Source organism: Vipera berus (genome assembly GCF_964194415.1).
Source record: "Vipera berus genome assembly, chromosome: 17".
NCBI classification, from domain to species: domain Eukaryota; kingdom Metazoa; phylum Chordata; class Lepidosauria; order Squamata; family Viperidae; genus Vipera; species Vipera berus.
In genome coordinates, this window is record NC_138220.1 from 4987350 (window position 1) to 5008110 (window position 20761).

The 20761-nt window shown below is 48.8% G+C and overlaps 2 long non-coding RNA genes across 3 annotated transcripts; one reads left to right on the forward strand and one right to left on the reverse strand.

Moving 5' to 3' along the window:
• Positions 1-544: 544 nt before the first annotated feature.
• LOC308675782 lies at positions 545-5916 on the reverse strand. Its single transcript, XR_014028206.1, has 3 exons — positions 5796-5916; positions 4443-4590; positions 545-3814 (listed from the first exon to the last, which is right to left on the reverse strand). It is a non-coding gene; the product is annotated as an uncharacterized lncRNA (long non-coding RNA).
• Positions 5917-8295: 2379 nt separating this feature from the next.
• LOC308675910 lies at positions 8296-19523 on the forward strand. 2 transcript variants are annotated; one of them, XR_014028236.1, is made up of 5 exons: positions 8296-8443; positions 8814-8954; positions 9384-9466; positions 15743-15896; positions 16514-19523. It is a non-coding gene; the product is annotated as an uncharacterized lncRNA (long non-coding RNA). The 2 variants fall into 2 exon arrangements; XR_014028237.1 differs by lacking the exons at positions 8296-8443; positions 8814-8954; positions 9384-9466 and adding an exon at positions 14219-14338.
• Positions 19524-20761: the final 1238 nt, after the last annotated feature.

Consider the following 20761-nt stretch of genomic DNA (forward strand, 5'->3'; position numbering starts at 1 on the left):
CCAAGGGAGCTGGGAAGGGAAGAGATGGGGTGTTCGGCAAGGAGACCCCCCCCCAGCCTCCAACTTCCTTCCAGGGCTCTCCCCACCTCCCCTTAGCCCCCAGCAGCCCTCCTGGGGTGGAGGGAGGAGAAGAGGAGGGGAACCCTGGGAAAATGCGCCATCCACCCTGGCAGGCCTGGGGGGGCACCCAGGGCTTGCCCCTCCCTACCTCGGGCACCCCTTCAGGCCAAAGATGGGGAGGGGAACCAAGAGGAGGGAGGGAAATGGGGTGGGGGGGGAGGGTGGGCGGGGGGGAGGGGAAAGAAAGAGGCAGGATGCTGCACTTTTCATAATCTTTATTAGAGGTCAAAAAAACAAGAAGTACACCCTCCCTTTGGTTCCCCACCCTCCCACCCACACCCTCCCCAACCCACCCCCCCACCTCCCTCCCCCACCCCTTTGGCTTCAATCCTGGCCTAGAGGGGACCTTGGGGGGAGAGGAGATCCTGGGAGGAGGGGGGAAGTTCCCCCCCTCCCAGGACCTCCCCTCCCCCCCAAGGCCCCCTCTAGGCCAGGATTGAAGCCAAGGGCATTGGTGGGGGCTGAGGCTCAGGAGGGGAGGGGGCCGCAGAGAGAGCAGCTTGCCAATGTCTTTGGCTTGAAGTGGGCAAAATGCCCCCCACAGAGCCAAGGACCTTGGCAGCTGCCCTCCGCCCTGCCCCGACCTCTCAGCCTCCCCCAGTCCCCACCAAGACCCTCAACTTCAACCGTGGCGCAAGAGGAGCTGGTAAGAGAGGCCCTGGGATGCCTGAGGCTACCCCAGGGGGCTTGGACGCCCCAGACCTCCCCAGGGCCTCCTCGCCAGCCTCCCCTTGGACCAGGGCTGGCCCCTGACCCTTTTTCCACCCCCCTCCAGCCTTCCAGGGCGTGACCCACCATGCACAGAGCTTGCGCCCTCTGTGCAGCCCTTGCTGCAAGTAGGCATGCACAAATGTATTATTGAAATTAAGTGCTGAGGTCTTGGAGCCAAGAGGGCCCTATTTTGGACATATTGTGCATGTCTACTTAGAAGGGAGGAACTGCAAACTTACCTCAAGACACACCTGTTTTCTGGCTCACCTGCCCAGTTGCTGGGGAGATTGGGGCGGGGTGGAGATTCTACAACAGCTTTTTTCAACTTTGACAAGTTTTAAGTTGGGTAGACTTTCAATTAAGGCTGAAGTCCACCCATCTTTAAGCCTGCCAAGGCTTCAAGGCTGATGTGCACCCATTTCCAGTGGGTGGGTGGGAATGGCTTAAAGAACTTCAATTCCTGTACGTTTGTAGCTGTGGGGATTTGCAATCTCACAGCTCAAAGGAACCCAAGTTCTGCGCATCCCAAATAAGTGGACCTCAGCCGTCTTAAGTATGGAGAATGACACACCCCAAGCCCAACATGGATGATCTTATTTCCCAGAATTATCCAGCTATGTTGCCAAGCATTCTGGGGGCCAAAGCTCTATCAGGAGAAATCTGGGTTCCACCCGTTTACCTTCCATCTGTTTGCCCTCCCATCTGGATGGGAAGTTAACTTCATTCCCCATAACTCTACACCCCAAGGTTGCAGAGTTCTGAGAATTGAAGGTTTCCCATTCAGATGCGGTGTTTCCTTGGTGTAAGAATTTTTAGCACAATCCTATGGAAGCCCACCTAGAAGACCTGGGACTTCTACCTCCAAGATTGAACTTCAATTCCCAGAATTCTCCAGTCTGTATGCTGGAGAACACCAGAGATTGAATGGCACCCACCTGGTATTGTAGGAACTAAGGTATCCTATGCCCTCTGTGATGGAAGACTCCCAAGTCCCAGAATTCTGAACCCAGAATTCAGAAGAATTGGAGACCCATCCTCTACAGGACATTGACCTGTCTCCTGGATTGGGGGACTGCAAGCTCCAGAATTCCTAACAGAATTAAGTTAGAGGCTCACCACTTACCTTTCATGGGATTTGTCTCCCAGATTGGCAGACTCCCCAAGTCCTAGAATTCAGAACTGGGACGCCCCAGCAAGAGACAGCATGGAGCCATCTCCAAGATTAGCGAACTTCAGTTTCCAGAATTCTCCAGTCCATGTGCTGGAGACTGCTGGAGATTAAGTCGCAGGAGCTAAATTAAATTAATTCCGGGAGTTAAAACTCATCCCTTTGAAATTTGCATCTTTCAATGGGCAAGCTTTAACTCCCAGTGTTTTAAAAGCTGCCTATTTCTGGGAACTGAAGTCCAGCCTTCCAAGAGCCGTTTGGCTTTCTGAAAGCAAGAGTTCAGTTCTTGACCTACCTGGTGGGTTTACATGACCCTGGAGATCAGAGTCCAGTCCATGTGTGGGAGACAGCTGGAAATTAAGTCGCAGCCATCTGGTGTCCTTGGGAATTGGGGGGCGGGTGGGTAGGGGACCTCAATCCTTAAAACATATCTAGCCTAGTATTGCTAAGATTTCCGGGAGCTAAAACTCATCCCTTTGAAATTTGCATCTTTCAATGGGCAAGCTTTAACTCCCAAAGTGTTTTAAAACTGATTTCTGAGAACTGAAGTCCAGCCTTCCAAGAGCCATTTGGCTTTCTGAAAGCAAGAGTTCAGTTCTTGACCTAGCTGCTGGGTTTACATGACCCTAGAGATCAGAGTTTCTCTCCCTTAGCACCATGTGTGGGTTTCAACACTCAAGAGTTGTGGAATTTGAAGTCCACACATCTTCAAGTTAAGGTTAAAAAACCCTGATCCAAGTTTTTCTGACACCTTAACTTTGTCCTACAACCTGAATCTACACAATCCTACCAGACGTCAATGGTCTTTACCCAAGGCAAAAGCTAACAGCCGTTATGCCTTCACCCTCCCATCCAGTTTAAAAAGCTAGAGCAGCCATGTTTTCAGATTTATGGGGACCAAATGTACCACAAAGGGGCTTGCATTTCAAGTGCATCTCAATAAACCACCAAACATGGTTCTTTAGCCAAGCTAAAGACATAAGATTTGCTAACTCATCCTAGAACTGACCTGTCAGGTGATCTCAAAAAACAAGTGTGTGGGTTTCAGTTCCTGGTGGGCACCACAGGTGGGGTGAAAAAAGGTCGCAATGCAGTGGGTCACAATGCAGTGAAAGCTGCAGGGACAAACGTTTCTCCATGAGGATGCAGCCGTTTTGCCCGCTGCAGTTTCAGTGCAAAGAGATCCAGGCCTTTGAAAGAAATCGACAACAGGCTGTTTTTACAAGCCGAGAACCAACGCAAACCTTCCCTTCCCATACAGAAATAAACATTGGGGGGAATTGGGGGGGGGGGGTGGATTCAAAGCATGCACTGTGCTGTCCCGTCCAGCTCTTCCTGCTGGGTTTGGTCCAAAAAAGAGCCAAGTCTTTAAAAAAAAATCTGTAAAAGTGTTCCGGCTGCAACTGCGGTGGGAAGTTGATCTTCATCTCTGCGTCTCCAGAAGAGGAAGGGGCAGCATTGAAGGCTGGCCTCTTTTTTCTTTTCTGTTCTGAGATGTTTTTAAGAACCCACAATATTCTAAAGAGGCAATTTTTGCAGCCACCGTGGCACAGGCTTTTTACAGCTCTCATGCCGGCTGACCAATTTTCTGGCCTGTCCCTCCAGTGCACAAATTCGGCTTCAGGGCCAGCTGGAACAATGCAGCCCCTTCCCCACCCCTGCCCCCCCTACCCTCCAGTCTGTCCATCCATCGGTCTCCATCGGAAAAATCCAAGTCTTCCACCGGGTCCTCTCCTCCTTGCACCAGCTGTTGCAACTCTGCCCGAGACAGCGGTTTCCCACGACTCCTCCGTTGAGGCGCAGCCTTCTCGTCTCCTGGAGAAGGAAAGAAAGACTTGGTGTCAATCCAACCTCATTGGGGACAAGGAGGGGGGAAGAAAGGGCAGCTGGGTGCTAATTAATGTCTGGTGCTAATTAATGGATCGTCTGCAGAGTTCAGGAGGGGGCAATACGGGAATGGCGAGGTGGGCAGAATATAAGGTTTAATAATAAATAGAGCAATAAATAAGAAAACCAGATGGCTTTTTCTGAAGGAGATGGATCAAGGAGAATAAAATCTTTATTTCCCCCCACACACACATTTTATTTGATGGGGGGGCACAACTCTGTAAAGACGGAGGCTTCCAAAACCCACGTCCTAGAAATAAAGGTGTGGGGGGGGAAGGTCTCCTCTCCATATGAACGATGGCCGTTTTATGACCTGTGGACTTCAACTCCCAGAATTCCTGAGCATGCCAAGGGAAGGGAAAGGAAGGGAAAGACAGAAAGAAAAAAGAGAGCGTGAGAGGAAAATGGGGAGAGAAAAAGGAGGAGAGAGGAAGTGACTTCCAGTTCTCCACCATTTTCAGTGACACTGTGATAAAGTCTAATTGGCATCAGAGAGCTAATTATCAGCAGTCAGGCGATTCCTGATGTTCAGTCATATTGAAAATAAATTAATTACCTCTCATTTTTCAGGCAACACGTGATGGTTCTTCTCTTCATCCGAGTCATCAAAATTAAGCAAAGTCTTGTGATTTTCTTCCAGATCTCCTTCCTTTAGTCGAGAGCGCTTATCTTTATGCTCAGATGCATGACCTTTCTTTATTTTCCTGCACAACAGAGAAGAGTTTAAGGAATTTAAGTTTATATATATCTTCCAGCCAGGAAGTATTTTTTTAAAAAAAATGTTAATAAACCCTACAGATTTCAAAAGCGCTATATTATGGGATTTGTTTCCTAGAAAGTAGGAACAGAATTCCTGATGGGCAGGTAGAGAGATTTCATAAATGCATGAAAATCAATTAACGGCCAAAGCCCAACAGACATCCTGGATTATTTTAGAATTTATAACTTATCTATTTATCAATTATTTCTAACAATTTATTATGAGGAGGCCTTGTTACCCACTTGTTTCTCCTGAATTTTGAATCCCATTTAACTGCCAGAGCCACTGTAGTGACTAAACAAATAAAAATAAATGAAATAACTCAAGAGATTCGCACCCAGGACTCTCCAACATCTCCCCAAACTGAATTCACCAAAAGGGCTTCAAAATTCTCAGGTCCACAAATTACAACAACAGGTTTTAAACAGCCTCCATTTTATATTTAACAAATTCTATTTATTTTTAAGAAATTAAAATTCATTTGCCTCAGAAGCTGCTGCAAAGGTGACCTGCTCCCAACTGAGCAACACCTGTGGCCGTCAATCAAACTATCCAGGTGCTGCTCATTCCCTAACTGTCCCTCCCAAGTCAGCAGGTTAGGTAGGATGAGATAAGTTAGGTTGCTCTTTAAACTTGGCCCTTTTGACTTGTGGACTTCAACTCCCAGAATTCCTCAGCCAGCACGCCTGGCTGAGGAATTCTGGGAGTTGAAGTCCACAAGCCATGTTTGAAGACACCCCAGCTACATTTGATAACCTGGGTTTGGATTAATTAACGGGCAAAGGAAGACTGTTCGCTCGCTGCGTTCCAGGCCACGCCGCGGGGCGTCCCCAGAGTCTGCGGCGCATTCGTTCACACGAGCACGCGATACACGCGTTGGGTCGGACACCTAGGTTTCCCACCTGGGGGACACGGCACCTGTTCCTGCACCCAACGAACGCAGTGCCAGGCGTTGCAACACAACGCAACGCTTTTTTCCCCCTGGGTTTGCAACAAGAGTCGGGGCAGAATGCGTGTAAACGCAAGGAGGAAACTAAGCCAATTCCCCATTCTCACGAGTTTGCGGGGCTGCCCCCCCCCGCCCAATCCCGGAAGGGCCCCTACCCACCCCACTTCTTGCAAGGACGCCCCCCTTGGCCCGGGACTCACCTCCTGCCCTTGGCTGGCCGGGCTTGCAAGCGCCCCGGAGCTTTGGGGGGCGGCGGTGGGAGCCATGCTGGCCGAGCTTCCCTCCGCAGCTGCGAGTGCAACGTGAGAACGAGCCCTTCCTCTCCCACAATGCAACGGGGTAGCGTGAAAGGGGGAGGGGCCGAGCCGGATTGGCTGTGAGGTTCCCCGCCGTGATTGGAGGCGTTCCTCTCCGGCTGGAGCCCGAGGGTGGGACTAACAGAATAGCGGAGCTGGAAGGGACCTTGCGAGGTCGTCTAGTCCAACCCCCTGGCAAAAGCAGGAAACCTCTCTCATTTCAGACGAGTCCTTGTGCCCGTCCGCTCATCCCGGGGCACGGTATGGAATGGATGCACCCGTGGTTATTTTACACATAACAGCCACAAATGCACTACAAAGACCATCTATGGCACAGGGCATGAAACCGTGCCCTCCTGTGGTTATTTTGGGCACAGTGGATTGAAAGCAACTACAAAGACCATCTATAGCCCAGGGCATAAAAAATGCCCTGTTTGTAGTCCTTTTCAGTCTCCTCTGCCCAAAATAACCAGAGGAATGTACTCTTTGCATGCCCTTTGTTATATATGGTCTTTGTAGTCCCATGCAAGTCGCTACACCCAAAATAACCACAGGAGGGCACTGTTTTCATGCTCTTTGTTATATATCGTCTTTGTAGTCCCTTTCAGTCCACTGTACCCAAAATAACCACAGGAGGGCACTCTTTTCATGCCCTGTGCTATATGGTCTTTGTAGTCATCTTCAGGTCACTATGCCCAAAATAACCAGAGGGCATTGTTTTATGCCCTTTGCTATATATGGTCTTTGTAGTCCCTTTCAGTCCACTGTGCCCAAAATAACCACAGGAGGGCACTCTTTTCATGCCCTGTGCTATATAGATGGTCTTTGTAGTGCGTTTGTGACTGTTATGTGTAAAATAACCACAGGGGTGCATCCTTTTCATACCCTGTGCTTTATATGGTCTTTGTAGTCCCTTTCTGTCCACTGTGCCCAAAATAACCTCGCTATCCCGATCCTAGGTAAAATGCCTACGGCTACGCCTTTTAAATGGCTTTTTGAGGTTATTATGCTTTATTAATAAAACCTTATTAATATTAGGCTACCACTTAATATTAATATTAATAAGCCGCTATTAATAAAGATAGAGAATAGTAACCTTAAAATGCCATTAAAAAGGATTATTTCTCTTGGCGGCTGCAATTCCCGCTTTGACCACAGGATGGCGGTTTTCCGTCCCATAGCAATAACATTGGAGCCGTCATAGGCCTCAATGCCGCTATCGCTAAGGGACAGAAAACAGTGCCCTCGTGTGGTCCAGGCCGGTGTAGCAGTCAACAAAAGAAAAACCTTTTAAATGGCGTTTTAAGATTATTATTCTTTATTAATAAAACCTTATTAATATTAGGGCATCTTATCCTGCGCCTGTGTCGCCACCCGCCGCCGTATTAATATTAATAAGGCGCTAATAATAAAGATAGAAAATAATAACCTTAAAATGCGGCGGACGTAATACCCAGCTTGGCCACAGGATGGCAGTTTCCGGTCCCAAAAGGCCGTCGTAGGCCTTTTGCCTAGGATCAGGACACCGAGAAGCGAAACGACAAAGCGCAGACCGTCCGCCGAAGCGTCGCCACTCTACGCTTCTCCGAAAGGGAGGAGTCGCTTCGGTCGGCCTTCTGCGCATGTTCCCCGTCTCGTTCCTCACGTGTAAACAAAGAAAGACCTTCTCGGCCAGGCGGACTTCCTGCCTGTTGATATCGGTGGTCTCCCAGGACGTTTGAACTAGGACCTTTCCATCAAGGCGGACTTCCGGTCATTTCTTTTTCATTATTCCCCTAATTTCCTTTCACAGAGACCTCTCTAAGCACGGCCTTTTCTATGGCCTTAATGTCGCTATATCTGAGTGACGGAAAACAGTGCCCTCCTGTGGTCCAGGCCGTTGTAGCAGCCAACGAAAGAAAAATCATTTAAATGGCGTTTTAAGATTATTATTCTTTATTAATAAAACCTTATTAATATTAGGGCATCTTTTCGGGCGCTTGCGTCGCCACCCGCCGCCCTATTAATATTAATAAGGCGCTAATAATAAATTTAAAGAATAATAACCTTAAAATGCGGCGGCCGCAATACCCGGTTTGGCCACAGGATGGCAGGTTTCCCTCCCATAGCATTAACATTGTGGCCGTCATAGGCCTTTTGCAAAGAACTGGGACACCGAGAAGTGAAGCACTAAAGCGCAGAGCGTCCGCTTTCGCAGAGACCTTCTCAATATGGCAAACTTCCTGTCCGATCAAATTGGCCATCCCCCAGTTTATTTCGAATCGACACTCCTATAATGGCCGACTTCCTGTCCGTCCTTTTTAGTCTTCCCTGCCAACTTCCTTTCGCAACGACCTTCTCGCCATGGCGGACTTCCTGTCAGTCCGCTACGCTACGGTGGTCCGCCAGTGCATTCGACGAAGTCCTTCCCAGTATGGCCGTCATCAGCTTCCTGTCCATTGGCAGCACGCTTCCCTGCTTTTTCCCGTCCTCTTTTCCGCTCTATGATACCGGGCTGCGCGTCTACCGGCAAGGCCGCAAGAAGGAAAAAGAGAAGCCTGGCAGAGCCGCAGGTAACCCGAGTCATTGCAGAAAAAACCCGGGTTTGTCTATTACCTCGTTAGCGGGGGATCCCCTCCCGCCATCCTGGCCCTCATTTGGTCCTCTCCCCTCAGCTGACCGCCCGCCCTGCTATTTCTTTAAGGAGATTGCACGTATGTACGTTTGTATTTAATAATAATAATAATAAGTTGGAAGGGACCTTGGAGGTTATCTAGTCCAACCCCCTGCTCAGGCAGGAAAACCTATACCATTTCAGACAAATAAATGACTGTCCAGTTTCTTCTTAAAAACTTCCAGTGTTGGAGCATTCACAACTTCTGAAGGCAGGTTGTTCCACAGGTATTTTGTTCTGACTCTCAGGAAATTTCTTCTTAATTCCAGGTTGCTTCTCTCCTTGACTAGTCTCCATCTGTTGCTTCTTGTCCTGCCTTCAGCTTGACTCCCTCTTCTTTGGGGCAGCCCCTGAGATATTGGAAGACAGCTGTGATGTCACCCTTCATCCTTCTCTTCATTAAAGTAAAGGTAATTTTTTTTATTGCACGTTTCTGACTCTAGGGGCCGGTGCTCATCTCCATTTCAAAGCTGAAGAGCCAGCGCTTGTCCGAGGACGTCTCCATGGTCATGTGGCCGGCATGACTAGACGACAGAGGCGCATGGAACGCTGTTACCTTCCCACTGTAGTGGTTCCTATTTTTCTACTTGAATTTTTATGTGCTTTCGAATTGCTAGTTTGGCAGAAACTGGGACGAGTAACAGGCACTCACTCTGTTACGCGGCACTCGGGATTCAACCCGCCAAACTGCCGACCTTTTGATCGACAAGCTCAGCGCCCTAACCCACTGAGCCACCGCATCCCTCATTAGGCATACCTAATTCCAGCAACCGTTCTTCGTATGTTTTAGCCTCCAGTCCCCTAATCATCTTTGTTGCTCTTCTCTGCACTCTTTCTAGAGTCTCAACATCTTTTTTACATCGTCGTGACCAAAACTGGATGCAGTATTCCAACTGTGGCCTTACCAAGGCATTGTAAAAAGGTATTAATACTTTACGTGATCTTGATTCTATCCCTCTGTTAATGCAGCCTACCACTGTGTTGGCTTTTTTGGCAGCTGCCATAGACTGCTGGCTCATATTTAAGTCATTGTCCACTAAGACTCCAAGATCCCTCTCACAGTCACTAGTATTGAGCAAAATAAATCTACAACCTTACTTTTTTCACCATTGAATTTCATTTTGTTAGATACCACCCAATGTTCAAGTCTGTCCAGATCCTCCTGAAGCCTATCTTTTGGAGTATTGGCTATTCCTGCCAGCTTGGTGTTGTCTGCAAATTTGATGAGTTCCCCATCTACCCCCTTATCCAAATCATTGATAAAGATGTTGCGCTGGGCCCAGCAAAGTTTGGGGTGTCATTTAAGTGAGGCAAAATTGGTGAGGAAGAAGCCGCAATAACCCAAACCAACCCAACCCCACCCCCTGTTCAGCATCGGCCTACCTCCGACTAGCACTCGGTCGGGGCAACAGGAGGGTGCATGCGGTGCAGAGATCCCCAAAGCCGCTTCCCCTCGCACAGTGCACCCTGATGCAGGAAAACAATCCAGCTACACACAAAGGGCCAGGAGTTGTGCATGGAAGAGAAAATCCAATTGGTTTTGCAGCCCTGGGCTGTTACTGCTGAAGCCCTGCCTTCAGTGTGCATCTGTTCACCCCAACAGTGTGGCTGCCTATCGAGTGCAGGAATGAATCCGAAAAGGAGATAAAGGCATCTGCAGGCTCGGATAAAAAATGCTAAACAAAGTAGCTGTTTTTTGGCAGTTGCCTCTTGGGAAGGAAACTGCAATTTTAACGCATTTAACATAAACCCAAAGTAAACCCTTGAGTTTACAGACATAATATACAGTTGTGATTAATTTGTGAAGGAGTCCAGGATGTTCCTTTACATGCCGTCTTTCTGTCCCAACTCTTCTCCAAGGAACCAAACACCTTGTCCTTTTCTAGCCATACAGGAAGGGAGGCCATCTTTTCTGGCAAGCAGTCTTAGAGTGAGAGAGTGAGTCCCGCGGTTAAAGAAGGAATAGCAGCCACAAAAGGAAGTAAACCATTTTAATATGATTTTAAGATTATTATTCTGTATCTGTTGAAGCTATTGAATGCTATTTAAGGGTCAGAAAACTGTGCCAATCTTTTAAATGGCATTTTAAGATAATTATTCTTCATTGTTGTGGTTAGTTGCGAAGTCGTGTCCGATCCATCGCGACCCTATGGATGACGTTCCTCCAGGCCTTCCTGTTCTCTACCATCTTCTGAAGTCCATTTAGGTTCACGCCTGCTGCTTCAGTGATTCCATCCAGCCACCTCATTCTCTGTCGTCCCCTTCTTCTCTTGCCCTCAACCTTCTTCTTCACCCGCAACAAGAGGCTCTTTAGTTCCTCTTCACTTTCTGCCGTTAGAGTGGTATCATCTTCATACCTTAGGTTGTTGATATTTCTCCCGGCAATCTTAATTCCAACATTATTCTTTATTAATAAAACCTTATTAATACTAGGCCCTTTAATTCTGCACCTGTGTCTCAGCAAAATGGCCATCTGTCAACCTTTTAATATTAATAATGCGTTAATATTAACAAAATATTAACAATATTTAATAATGTGTTTCATCATCTAATTGCCACTGATGTCTCTGATGGTGTCTTTGCAACACCATTATTTTTGATTTAGATTTGCTAATGATTAGGGAATTATCCTGGCAATAAGAGCTGATTCTTCATAATAGCCTATGTAATCCTCCTTGTGAGTTTGGTAATAAAATCATATCATCAGCATAAAGCAAGCATTATTCTTTATTAATAAAACCTTATTAATTACTAGGCCAGTTAATTCTGCACCTGTCTTAGCAAACTGGCCAACTGTCACCCTATTAATAATGCGTTAATATTAACATAATATTAACATTAATATTTAATAATAAGACGTTAAGAATAAAGATGGAGAACAATAACCTTAAAATCCTATTTAAAACCTTTTTTTTGCGGCCGCAATACCCGGTTCAACCACAGGAGGGCACGCTTTTCCGTCGCAAGCTTTTTGCCTGGGACACCGAGAAGCGAAGAAAAAGCGCAGAGCGTCCCCTTTTCACAGAGACCTTATCGATATGCGGGAGTTCCTGTCCGTAGAAATTGGCCCTCCCCTAGTTTATTTTTAATCGATCCTCCTATTATGGCCGACTTCCTGTCCGTTCTTCTTAGTATTCCCTGCCAACTTCCTTTCGCAGTGACCTTGTCGCCATGGCGGACTTTATGTCACCTCACCTCGCTACGTTATCATATGCTGGCAATGGACAGGAAGTTGATGACGGCCATACTGGGAAGGTCGATGGCAGTGGCTGACGACGGTAGCGGACAGACAGTAAGTCCGCCATGGCGAGAAGGTCGATGCGAAAGGAGTATTAAGGCAGGGAGTATTAAGAAGGACGGACAGGAAGCCGGCCATTATAGGAGTGTCTATTTCAAATAAACTGAGGGATGGCCTATTTGACCGGACAGGAAGTCCGCCATATGGAGAAGGTCTTTGTGAAAGCGGACGCTCTGCGCTTCGTCGCTTTGCTTCTCGGTGTCCCGATCCTTGGCAAAAGGCCTACGACGGCCCCAATGTTAACGCTATGGGAAGGGGAACCCTGCCATCCTGTGGCCAAACAGGGTATTGCGGCCGCCGAATTTTAAGGTTATTATTCTCTATCTTTATTATTAGGGCCTTATTAGTATTAATAGGGCGGCGGGTGGCGACACAGGCGCAGAATAACATGCCCTAATATTAATAAGGCTTTATTAATAAAGAATTATAATCTTAAAAAGCCATCTAAAAGGTTTTTCTTTTGTTGGCGGCTACACCGGCCTGGACCACACGAGGGCACTGTTTTCCGTCCCTTAGCGGTAGCGGCAATGAGGCCATAGAAAAGGCCTACGGTGGCCTCTCTGCTAATGTTATGGGACGGCAAACTGCCATCCTGTGGTCAAAGCGAGCATTGCGGGCGCCGAGAGAAATGATCCTTTTTAATGGCATTTTAAGGTTATTATTCTCTATTTTTATTATTAGCGCCTTATTAATATTAATAGGGGACGAGTGGCCCTTTCGCTGCAACAAAGGCGCAGAATAAGGTGGTCTCATATTAATATGGTTTTATTAATAATCTTAAAACGCCATTTAAAAGACGTAGGCCTTTTGCCTAGGATCGGGATACCGAGGTTATTTTGGGCACACTGGACTGAAAGGGACTACAAGGACCATATAAAGCACAGAGTATGAAAAGGATGCACCCCTGTGGTTATTTTACACACAGCCTGAAACGCACTACAAAGACCATCTATAGCACAGGGCATGTAACAGTGCCCACTGCTGGTTATTTTGGGCACAGTGTACTGAAAGGGACTACAAAGCCCACATATAACAAAGGGCATGCAAAGAGTGCCCTCCTGTGGTTATTTTGGGTATAACGAACTTTTGGGGACTACAAAGACCATATGTAACACAGGGTATGAAAAGGGTGCCCTCCTTTGGTTATTTTGGGCACAGTGTACTGAAAGGGACTACAAAGCCCATACATAACAAAGGGCATGCAAAGAGTGCCCTCATGTGGTTATTTTGGGTATAACAACTTTTGGGGACTACAAAGACCATATGTAACACGGTATAAAAGGGTGCCCTCCTGTGGTTATTTTGGGCACAGTAGACTCAAAGGGACTACAAAGACCATATATACCACAGGGTATGAAAAAACTGCCATCCTGTGGTTATTTTGGTCATAGCGACCTGTAGGGGACTGCAAAGACCATATATTACAAATGGCATCCAAAGAGTGCCCCCCTGTGGTTATTTTGGGTATAACAACCTTTTGGGGACTACAAAGACCATGTGTAACACAGGGTATGAAAAGGGTGCCCTCCTGTGGTTATTTTGGGCACAGTGTACTGAAAGGGACTACAAAGCCCATATATAATAAAGGGCATGCAAAGAGTGCCCTCCTGTGGTTATTTTGGGTAGAATGACCTTTTGGGGACTACAAAGACCATATGTAACACAGGGTATGAAAAGGGTGCCCTCCTTTGGTTATTTTGGGCACAGTGTACTGAAAGGGACTACAAAGCCCATACATAACAAAGGGCGTGCAAAGAGTGCCCTCATGTGGTTATTTTGGGTAGAACGATGTTTTGGGGACTACAAAGACCATATGTAACAGGGTGTGAAAAGGGTGCCCTCCTGTGGTTATTTTGGGCACAGTAGACTCAAAGGGACTACAAAGAGGGGACTCTTTTCATACCCTGTGTTACATATGGTCTTTGAAGTCCCCAAAACGTCGTTATACTCAAAATAACCACAGGAGCGCACTCTTTGCACGCCCTTTGTTATGTATGAGCTTTGTAGTCCCTTTCAGTACACTGTGTCCAAAATAACCACAGGAGGGCACTGTTTCATGCCCTGTGCTAAATAGATGGTCTTTGTAGTGCATTTGTGGCTGTTATGTGTAAAATAACCACGGGTGCATCCATTCCATACCGTGCCCCGGGATGAGCGGACGGGCACAAGGACTCGTCTGAAATGAGAAAGGTTTCCTGCTTTTGCCAGGGGGTTGGACTAGACGACCTCGCAAGGTCCCTTCCAGCTCCGCTATTCTGTTAGTCCCACCCTCGGGCTCCAGCCGGAGAGCAACGCCTCCAATCACGGCGGGGAACCTCACAGCCAATCCGGCTCGGCCCCTCCCCCTTTCACGCTACCCCGTTGCATTGTGGGAGAGGAAGGGCTCGTTCTCACGTTGCACTCGCAGCTGCGGAGGGAAGCTCGGCCAGCATGGCTCCCACCGCCGCCCCCCAAAGCTCCGGGGCGCTTGCAAGCCCGGCCAGCCAAGGGCAGGAGGTGAGTCCCGGGCCAAGGGGGGCGTCCTTGCAAGAAGTGGGGTGGGTAGGGGCCCTTCCGGGATTGGGCGGGGGGGGGCAGCCCCGCAAACTCGTGAGAATGGGGAATTGGCTTAGTTTCCTCCTTGCGTTTACACGCATTCTGCCCCGACTCTTGTTGCAAACCCAGGGGGAAAAAAGCGTTGCGTTGTGTTGCAACGCCTGGCACTGCGTTCGTTGGGTGCAGGAACAGGTGCCGTGTCCCCCAGGTGGGAAACCTAGGTGTCCGACCCAACGCGTGTATCGCGTGCTCGTGTGAACGAATGCGCCGCAGACTCTGGGGACGCCCCGCGGCGTGGCCTGGAACGCAGCGAGCGAACAGTCTTCCTTTGCCCGTTAATTAATCCAAACCCAGGTTATCAAATGTAGCTGGGGTGTCTTCAAACATGGCTTGTGGACTTCAACTCCCAGAATTCCTCAGCCAGGCACGCTTGGCTGAGGAATTCTGGGAGTTGAAGTCCACAAGTCAAAAGGGCCAAGTTTAAAGAGCAACCTAACTTATCTCATCCTACCTAACCTGCTGACTTGGGAGGGACAGTTAGGGAATGAGCAGCACCTGGATAGTTTGATTGACGGCCACAGGTGTTGCTCAGTTGGGAGCAGGTTACCTTTGCAGCAGCTTCTGAGGCAAATGAATTTTAATTTCTTAAAAAGAAATAGAAATTTTTAAATATAAAATGGAGGCTGGCAGACTTGGAACATTGGGAAACAATTCCAGGTAAACCGGAAAGATTTTTATGTCATTTTTAGCCTCAGAGACCTGACACCTGGTCCCACTGGATAAAATGGAAGGCTAAATGGCCATTTTCTATATTTTCCCCTTGTCCTGCTCAATTTTGAAAGTCCCTGGGTTAAAAATACAGAAATGACACGTTTTAAAACCTGTTGTTGTTATTTGTGGACCTGAGAATTTTGAAGCCCTTTTGGTGAATTCAGTTTGGGGAGATGTTGGAGTCCTGGGTGCGAATCTCTTTTGAGTTATTTCATTTATTTTTATTTGTTTAGTCACCACAGTGGCTCTGGCATTTAAATGGGATTCAAAATTCAGGAGAAACAAGTGGCTAACAAGGCCTCCTAATAATAAATCTTTATAAATAATTTACAAATAGATAAATTCTAAATTCTAAAATAATCCAGGTTGTCTGTTGTTGGGCTTTTGCCTTTAATTGATTTTCTTGCATTTATGAAATCTCTCTACCTGCCCATCAGGACTTCTGTTCCTACTTTCTAGGAAACAAAACCCGTAATGTTTCTCTTGTGAGCAGATGCCACAATATAGCACTTTTGAAATCTGTAGGGTTTATTAGCATTTTTTTTTATGTAGACATATAAACTTAAATTCCTTAAACTCTTCTCTGTTGTGCAGGAAAATAAAGAAAGGTCATGCATCTGAGCGCTCTCGACTAAAGGAAGGAGATCTGGAATTTTACAAGTTTCTGGGAGAAAATGACAAGACTCTGCTTAATTTTGATGATTCGGATGAAGAGAAGAACCATCACGTGTTGCCTGAAAAATGAGAGGTAATTAATTTATTTTCAATATAACTGAACATCAGGAATCGCCTGACTGGTTGATAATTAGCGCTCTGATGCCAATTAGACTTTATCACAGTGTCACTGAAAATGGTGGAACACTAAAAGGAAGTCGCCCATACCTCTCTCTTTCTTTCTTTCCCATTCTTTTTTTTTCTTCCTTGTCTTTCTCCCTTTTCCTTCCTTCCAAGGCAGGTTCAGGAATTCTGGGAGTTGGTCACAAAAGGGCCATTGTTCATTTGGAGAGGGGCCCTTCTCCTCCCCCCCCCTTATTTCTAGGATGTGGGTTTTGGAAGCCTCCCTCTTTACAGGGTTGTGCCCCCATCAAATAAAATGTGTGTGGGGGGGAAATAAAGATTTTATTCTCCTTGATCCTCCCATCTCCTTCAGAAAAAGCCATCTGGTTTTCTTATTTATTGCTCTATTTATTATTAAACCTTATATTCTGCCCACCTCTCCATTCCCGTATTGCCCCCTCCTGAGCTCTGCAGACGATCCATTAATTAGCACCAGACATTAATTAGCACCCAGCTGCCCTTTCTGCCCCCCTCCCCTTTGTCCCCAATGAGGTTGGATTGACACCAAGTCTTTCTTTCCTTCTCCAGGAGACGAGAAGGCTGCGACTCAACGGAGGAGTCGTCGGAAACCGCTGTCTCGGGCAGAGTTGCAACAGCTGGCGCAAGGAGGAGAGGACCCGGTGGAAGACTTGGATTTTTCCGATGGAGACCGATGGATGGACAGACTGGAGGCTAGGGGGGGCAGGGGTGGGGAAGGGGCTGCATTGTTCCAGCTGGCCCTGAAGCGGAATTTGTGCACTGGAGGGACAGGCCAGAAAATTGGTCAGCCGGCATGAGAGCTGTAAAAAGCCTGTGCCACGGTGGCTGCAAAAACTGCCTCTTTAGAATATTGTGGGTTCTTAAAACCATCTCAAAATAAAACCTTAAAACCATCTCAAAAAAGAAAAAAGAGGCCAGCCTTCAATGCTGCCCCTTCCTCTTCTGGAGACGCAGAGATGAAGATCAACTTCCCACCGCAGTTGCAGCCTGAACACTTTTACGGATCATTTTATTAAAGACTTGGCTCTTTTTTTGGACTAAACCCAGCAGGAAGAGCTGGACGGGACAGCACAGTGCATGCTTTGAATCCACCCCCACCCCCAATTCCCCCCAATGTTTATTTCTGTATGGGAAGGGAAGGTTTGCGTTGGTTCTCGGCTTGTAAAAACAGCCTGTTGTCGATTTCTTTCAAAGGCCTGGATCTCTTTGCACTGAAACTGCAGCGGGCAAAACGGCTGCATCCTCATGGAGAAACGTTTGTCCCTGCAGCTTTCACTGCATTGTGACCCACTGCATTGCGACCTTTTTTCACCCCACCTGTGGTGCCCACCAGGAACTGAAACCCACACACTTGTTTTTTGAGATCACCTGACAGGTCAGTTCTAGGATAAGGAGTTAGCAAATCTTATGTCTTTAGCTTGGCTAAAGAACCATGTTTGGTGGTTTATTGAGATGCACTTGAAATGCAAGCCCCTTTGTGGTACATTTGGTCCCCATAAATCTGAAAACATGGCTGCTCTGGTCACCTGACAGTTCAGATCTAGGATAAGGAGATAGCATTGGTCGGGAGTGGATTCCCCCAACTTAGCCAGGATATATCTGTAATTTGCAAGTTAGGTGAAGGAGTCTTACGTCTTCAGCTTGGCTAAAGAACCATGTTTTGTGGCTTATGGAGATATGCTTGAAATGCAGTCCCCATAAATCTGAAAACATGGCTGCTCCAGGTTTTTAAACTGGGAGGGTGAAGGCATAATGGCTGTTAGCTTTTGCCTTGGGTAAAGACCATTGACGTCTGGTAGGATTGTGTAGATTCAGGTTGTAGGACAAAGTTAAGGTGTCAGAAGAACTTGGATCAGGGTTTTTTAACCTTAACTTGAAGATGTGTGGACTTCAAATTCCACAACTCTTGAGTGTTGAAACCCACACATGCTGCTAAGGGAGAGAAACCCTGATCTCTAGGGTCATGTAAACCCACCAGCTAGGTCAAGAACTGAACTCTTGCTTTCAGAAAGCCAAACGGCTCTCGGAAGGCTGGACTTCAGTTCCCAGAAATCGGCAGCTTTTAAAACACTTTGGGAGTTGAAGCCTGCCCATTGAAAGATGCAAATTTCAAAGGGATGGGTTTTAGCTCCCGGAATTAATTTAATTTAGCTCCTGCGACTTAATTTCCAGGAGTCTCCAGCACATGGACTGGAGAATTCTGGAAACTGAAGTTCGCTAATCTTGGAGATGGCTCCATGCTGTCTCTTGGTGGGGCGTCCCAGTTCTGAATTCTAGGACTTGGGGAGTCTGCCAATCTGGGAGACAAATCCCATGAAAGGTAAGTGGTGAGCCTCTAACTTTTAATTCTGTTAGGAATTCTAGAGCCAGGTCAATGTCCTGTAGATGATAGGTCTCCAATTGTTCTGAATTCTGGGTTCAGAATTCTGGGACTTGGGAGTCTTCCATCACAGAGGGCATAGGATACCCTAGTTCCTACAATAACTTCAATTCCCAGAACTCTGAGACCTTGGGATGTAGAGTTACGGGGAATGAAGTTAACTTCCCATCCAGATGGGAGGTAAACGGGTGGAACTTCTCCAGCTTATGGCTGTATTCTGGGAATTCTAAAGTCCAACGTAGAATTTTTGATAGAGGTTTGGCCCCCAGAATGCTTGGCAATGTAGCTGGATAATTCTGGGAAATAAGATCATCCATTTTGGGGTTGTGTGTCATTCTCCATACTTAAGATGTTTTGGGGCTGAGGTCCACCTATTTGGGATGTGCAGACCCTGGGCTCTTTTGAGCAGCTACAAGTTTGCAGAAATTGGAGTTCTTTTAAGCCATGTCCCCCCCCCCCCCAATGGGTGCACCTCAGCCCTGAAGCCTTGGGGGTCTCCGGTACGTCTCAGCCTTGGCAGGCTTAAAGATGGGTGGACTTCAGCCCTAGTTGAAAGTCTACCCAACTTAAAACTTGTCAAAGTTGAGAAAAGCTGTTGTAGAATCTCAACCCTGCCCCAATCTCCCCAGCAACTGGGCAGGTGAGCCAGAAAGCAGGTGTGTCTTGAGGTAAGTCTGCAGTTCCTCCCTTGGTCTAAGTAGACATGCACAATATGTCCAAAATAGGGGCCTCTTGGCTCCAAGACCTCAGCACTTAATTTCAATAATACATTTGTGCATGCCTACTTGCAGCAAGGGCTGCACAGAGGGTGCAAGCTCTGTGCATGGTGGGTCACGCCCTGGAAGGCTGGAGGGGGGTGGAAAAAGGGTCAGGGGCCAGCCCTGGTCCAAGGGGAGGCTGGCGAGGAGGCCCTGGGGAGGTCTGGGCGTCCAAGCCCCCTGGGGCAGCCTCAGGCATCCCAGGGCCTCTCTTGCCAGCTCCTCTTGCGCCACGGTTGAAGTCGAGGGTCTTGGTGGGGACTGGGGGAGGCTGAGAGGTCGGGGCAGGGCGGAGGGCAGCTGCCAAGGTCCTTGGCTCGGGGGGGGGGGGGGGGGGCATTTTGCCCACTTCAAGCCAAAGACATTGGCAAGCTGCTCTCTCTGCACCCCCCCCCCTCCTGAGCCTCCCTCAGCCCCCACCAATGCCTTCGGCTTCAATCCTGGCCTAGAGGGGGCCTTGGGGGGGAGGAGATCCTGGGAGGAGGGGGGAGGTTTCCCCCCTCCTCCCAGGATCTCCTCCCCCCCAAGGCCCCCTCTAGGCCAGGATTGAAGCCAAAGGGGTGGGGGAGGGGTGGTGGGAGGGGGGGGGGAGGGTGTGGGTGGGGGGGGGGAGGGGGGGGGAGGGTGTGGGTGGGGGGGTGGGTTGGGGAGCGGGGAGGGTGTGGGTGGGAGGGTGGGGAACCAGAGGGGGGGTGTACTTCTTGTTTTCTTGACCTCTAATAAAGATTGTAAAAAGTGCAGCATCCTGCCTCTTTCTTTCCCCTCCCACCCTCCCTCCCCCCCATTTCCCTCCCTCCTCTTGGTTCCCCTCCCCATCTTTGGCCCCAAGGGGTGCCCGAGGTAGGGAGGGGCAGGCCCTGGGTGCCCCCCCATGCTTGCCAGGGTGGATAGGGCATCTTCCCAGGGCTCCCCTCCTCTTCCCCTCCCTCCCTCCACCCCAGGAGGGCTGCTGGGGGCTAAGGGGAGGTGGGGAGAGCCCTGGAAGGAGGTTGGAGGCTGGGGGGGGGGTCTCCTTGCCGAACACCCCATCTCTTCCCTTCCCAGCTCCCTTGGTGCCATCTGGCAGGGACCCCGTGGGTGGCAAAGACTCAGGAGGGAAAGGGAGGCCCGGGGGGGGGGGAATGGGCAGGCTCTCCCCAACATTTAAAGGGAGGAGTTTGTGCCTGCCCATGCCCCCCCCTTCACCCCAGGGCCTCCCATTCCCTCCTTTGCCCGTGCCTGCACCCATGGCACCAGGGGAGTTGGGAAGGGGAGAGGAAGGGGTGTTGGCAAGGAGCCCTGGCAAGGAGCCACCCCTGTCAGCCTCCAACCTCCTTCCAGGGCTCTCCCCACCTCCGCTTAGCCCCCAGCAGCCCTCCTGGGGTGGAGGGAGGGAGGGGAAGAGGAGGGGAGCACTGGGAAGATGCGCCATCCACCCTGGCAGGCCTGGGGGGGCACCCAGGGCCTGCCCCTCCCTACCTCGGGCACCCCTTGGGGCCAAAGATGGGGGGGCCAAGAGGAGGGAGGGAAATGCAGGTGCTGGGAAGATTGGGAGGGGGCAGACAGGCCAGGTGGTTGGAGGGCTGAGTCTGCCTCTCTAAGACCCTGGCCTGCCTGTCCCCCCTCCTTCTTCCCAGCACCTGTACCCTCCACCCCCAACTTACCTGTTCTTACCTGTTC